Consider the following 5,434-nt stretch of genomic DNA (forward strand, 5'->3'; position numbering starts at 1 on the left):
TTTTTTTCTGTTATTACATCTGTTAATATATAAAAGTAAGCTAACAAACATCTTGAGCGTGTGTAAGGAAGAGTACTATAGTCAATTAGTAGACAAGAGTAAAAATAACATTGGAGCAACTTGTTGCATTCTAAACAGTATTATTCGGAATGGTTTTAGGAAATCAGATTACCCTCATTATTTCACGGTTGGAAATGCCAATTATGATTATATGAATGAGGTAGCTGGAAAGTTGAATAATTACCTTGTAAATACTGGACCAAAACTGGAGGAAAACATCCCAAAATTCTGGCCAGTGGAGGAACGGGATGAAACTAGAGACAGGAACACTAATTCAATGTTCCTCACTGAGGCGACAAAAAAGGAAATCATTGACATTGTCAACAAATTTCAAACAAAAACATCAACTGATTGTAATGGAATTGAAATGGAAACGATAATAATAGTAATCAACCAGATCGCAGAACCGTTGACGTAAATCAGTAATTTATCATTTCAGACCGGCAAATTTCCAAACAAACTTAAAACAATTGTACTTCTAATTTTCAAAAATAGAGACAAACATCCATTTAGAAACTATCGCCCAGTTTTGTTATTACCACAATTTTCCAAAATTATTGAAAAGTTATTCAACAATAGGTTGGACAAATTTATTAATAAGAATAAATTACTTGTGGAAAGCCAATACAGATAGAGGTAACATTTCAACTTCCATGGCACTGATCGAAATTACCTAGTAAATTACCAACACTATAGACGGCAGGAAGAGCGCAGCTGCAGTATTTATGGATTTGACAAAAGCTTTCGATACAGTTAATCACAACATTCTAATTGCAAAATTAGAAAGGTATGGAATAAGAGGGTTAGTGTTGAATCTAGCTAACAGAAAGCAATATGTGAAGCCAAGAGAATATACTTCAGCATGCTTAAATACATAGTGCGGCGTACTCCAGGGGTCAATACTGGGACCAAAACTGTTCAACTTATACATAAATGACATTTGTAAAGTCACGAAAGACCTTAAACTAGTACTATTTGCAGATGGTACTACTGCCTTCTGTTCTGGAGAAAGTACACAAGAGCTAATGAAAAAAATCCCAGATGAAATGACTATACTAAAAAGATGGTTTGATAAAAACAGATTATCCCTGAACCTAAAACTAAGATAATGCTATTGGGTAATAGCAGAAAGGAAACTTATGCGCAAATACAAATGAATTGGAGTGGACGTTAAAAGGGTGAACAAAAATACATTTCTGGTGGTCATTATAGATTAAAAAATATACAACATAAAGAGGCAAAAAATACATTAATGTTGAATAAAGCAAAATTCATCCTCGATCAAAAATCACTCCATGCTCTCTATTGCTCTCTGGTATTACCATATGTAACTTATCGTGTGGAGATATGGGAAAATAACTGTAAAATTACAATGGTTATAGGTACTGCAAATAATATTTAGTTTAATCCATAGGCCGTGTACAGAGAACATACAAATCCTCTATTCTTAAAATCACAATTATTAAAATTTGCTGATCTAGTAAATTTTCAAACAGCTAAAATTATGCGTAAAGCAAACAATAATCTGCTACCCAAAAATGTCATACAATTATCCTCAACAAGAGCGGAGAAATATGACCTCAGAGAAAAATGTAACTTAAAACATTCATACGCGAGAAAAACGCTAAAAACCTTCAGCATTTCAGTATGTGGAGTCTAATTATGGAACGGATGGAGCAAGGAACTCAAACAATGCACTAACATGAGCGATTTCAAGAAACAATCCAAGCAGTTGATGTTTGCAAAGTACAAGGAAGAAGAGTCCTGAACCACTGCGTACAAAATGCTACTTGTATGTCTAAACAATACTACATTCACTACTAACTCTTCCTTCTTGTCTCATTACTCTTCATTCTTATGTGAGTACATCATCAGTATTCACACATTATCCAACTATGTTCTGTTACAGTATGTCTATTTCATACATATTATTTCTTATGATTTTAATATGAAGTGACTATTTTACCACATGATTACATTACCTTGTTATTTTCCTATGTTTTCAACCAGAAGACAGTGCATTTGGAATACAGGAAGTGAACAAATGTATTGCAATTGATGTAAACCGGATGGGGAGTAGGATTAAATATGCTTTGCTTCTTCCTACTCCTTTTGGGCATGCGGAACTGTGAATTATAATATGTGATGTATTCCAATGTAACATGTATAAATGTTCAAATAGACTCAACCATTACCATATCCATTAACATTAAACCCTCATTGATTGGTGATTGGTCAAAATGTGTGGTAGATGTGTGACCACTGAGCAGAAGAGCAGAGAGGGTGGCTGAACCTGGGGAGCACACAGGACGCACCTCTCATGGTGACATCAGCTGATGTGCGCAGGGTTCTAAACAAAACAAACCCACGAAAAGCAGCAGGCCCAGACAACATCTCAGGACGTGCACTTCGGGTTTGCTCATCAGAGCTAGCTGATGTGCTTGCTGACATATTTAACCTGTCGCTTGCACAAGCATCTGTACCGACCTGCTTTAAGTCCACCACCATAGTGCCCGTACCCAAGAAGAGCAACGTGACCTGCTTGAATGACTATCGCCCTATAGCACTCACTCCTATTGTTATGAAGTGCTTTGAAAGAATAGTCATGACCCACATCAAAAAGAGCATCCCGGCGGCAACTGTGGACCCTCTACAGTTTGCATATCGCCAGAACCGGTCCACGGATGATGCAGTCAACACTGCCATCCACACAGCCCTTTCTCACCTACAGGGCCAGGACACATACGTCAGAATGCTATTTATAGACTATAGCTCTGCTTTTAATACAGTCAGCCCCCACAAACTCACAAATAAGCTCCTCACACTTGGCCTGTCTCCCTCCCTCTGTAACTGGGTGTTTAACTTTCTCACGGGCAGACCCCAGTCAGTCAGAGTCCACAATCGCACATCCAGCTCAAGAATTGTGAGCACTGGGACCCCACAGGGGTGTGTGCTGAGTCCACTCCTCTACACGCTCTTCACCTACGATTGCGTGGCCTCCCAGAACAACACCAGCATCATTAAATTTGCGGATGACACTACAGTCATCGGACTGATCACTGGTGGTGTTGAAACATCATACAGAAGAGAGGTGGCGGACCTCATAGCTTGGTGTCGTGATAACAATCTCCTTCTCAATACAGATAAGACTAAAGAGATGATCATCGACCCAAGAACAAGGGAAAAGGAGCCGCATAGACCCCTGTTTATTGATGAGACTGAGGTGGAGAGGGTGAAAACCTTCAAGTTCCTTGGCACACACATCAGCGAGGACCTCACCTGGTCTCACAACACCCAACAAATTATGAAGAAGTCCCAAAGGAGACTGTACTTCCTGAGAAGACTGAGGAAATTTGGCATGTCCACCACAATCCTGAGTTGCTTCTACAGATGCACTATCGAAAGTGTCCTTACCGCCTCCATCACTGTTTGGTACGGTAACTGTACAGCACGTGATAGGAAGGCACTCCAGCGGGTGATCAAGACCTCACAGAACATTGTTGGGGCAGCCCTCCCCTCACTGCAAAACATTTATAAAACTAGAGTCCTACGCAGAACACACAACCTCATCAAGGACAGCACACATCTACAACACTCATTATTCACACTCCTACCGTCAGGCAGACGCTACAGGAGTTTGAAGTCCAGGACCACAAGGCTGGCAAACAGCTTTTACCCACAGGCCATCAGGCTTCTCAATGAAGCACTCAGACACGCCACACGCAACACACACTCATAGCACTTTATTTATTTATTTATTTATTTATTTGTATTATTTACTTGTATTAATGTCTCTTCTGTTGTTGTTGCTTAATTTATTGGTATATATGTTTATGTGTTTATGTTTCTTATGTTCTTATTCTTTCTTGTGTTTTTCTTTCTTTTCTTGGGAGAATGAACAGAATAAGATTTTCATTGCATGGTATAACTGCTGTTTTACCATGCACATGACAATAAAACTCTCTTGAATCTTGAATCTTGAATCTTGAAAGGGAAAGGAGTAAAAAACACCAAGTTCTACCGATGTTCGTTCACTCTCTCTCGTTCCCCTTCCTCCTGTTTGTGTGCTCACGGCTGTTCAGCGTGTGTAACACATACGACATCACACATTTTGACCAATCACGTGTGGCTTTAACAAAAATAAAACAAAAAAAAGACAAGAAAAAGAGCACGGTTAATTTCAAGGTGCCCATTGATCAATTCAAAGAGCCAACTGCAAGAGCTTCATTTGTGAAAATCTGTATCCGTTTTGCTCGTGAGAGTAATTTGCATTTGTTTATTAATTTTTCAAACCTATTGTTGAATAATTTTTCGCTCATTTTGGAAAATTGTGAACACGGGTGCCACCAAGGAATTCTGGGCGCCAAAAATTGCCCCCCTCCCTACTCCCTACTCCAGGTACTACTTTAGTGATCGTCATTTTGTCAAGGGATTAACCTGAAATGATGAATTACTGATGTAGGTTAATGTTTCTGAGATCTATTATGATGAGATGGATATTTTTCAACGCTTGTCTGTGTTTATTTTCACTAATATCTGCTATATTGTTTACAAACTCAGGGAATAAGCTGTTGGACACGGGCGCAAAAAGCCAAAGGATTTGAATGAGAGCCTATAGTATTTTTGGCTTCTGTTGACTTATTTTGCATCAAACAATTGTATGTAATAAAAGTGAATATGGGAGAAATTTAAACATTTTGTTGATATTGTCTTTTGTTATTGTATTTATAGACTGTTAAGTTGTTTACGCATAAAAGTTTTTACCTTTTTTTTCTTCAGGTCTTGTTCTGCACAACTGTGGTTGTAATCATGATCAACAAATTATCATTCAAGGATCTTGGAAATTTTCAAGTAAAAAGTATTGGTTTTGGCAAATTGGCCCTGTATTTACTTGGTATCAGATTGATACCAAGAAAATCGGCCAGCTCAAGTTGGAGTCACACTGTAATTATTTGCCAGTTGATCATTTTCTTGTTTTGAATTCTCATGAGAGAGATTATATTTGAGGTCATGAGGTTCTCAGACTGCTGCATGACGCTGTACAATAAATTCAATGCACACATTAACATTTTTGCAGACATCTGCATGACCAGAATGAGAGCACCCGCTTTCAGTTGCGGAATAACGGTGATGTGGAGATAAGGCCTTGTAAACCAATGTCATCCGCACCAGCATCAGCACAAAAACTACTACAGATAACACATAGCACTAAAGATTCTATGCTTTTTTTGTCCTTCAGCTGGTTAAGATAGAACCGTTGCTGGATGAAAGCAGGGAAAGGGGAGGTTAGGATTGCATCAGGAGGAATGTTGGTAGTTTTCCTGCACAGAGAAGCAGTCAGGGGGTGGGGTGCCATTGCAGGGGGAGGAGAAAA

Source organism: Dunckerocampus dactyliophorus, chromosome 9 (genome assembly GCF_027744805.1).
Source record: "Dunckerocampus dactyliophorus isolate RoL2022-P2 chromosome 9, RoL_Ddac_1.1, whole genome shotgun sequence".
NCBI classification, from domain to species: Eukaryota; Metazoa; Chordata; class Actinopteri; order Syngnathiformes; family Syngnathidae; genus Dunckerocampus; species Dunckerocampus dactyliophorus.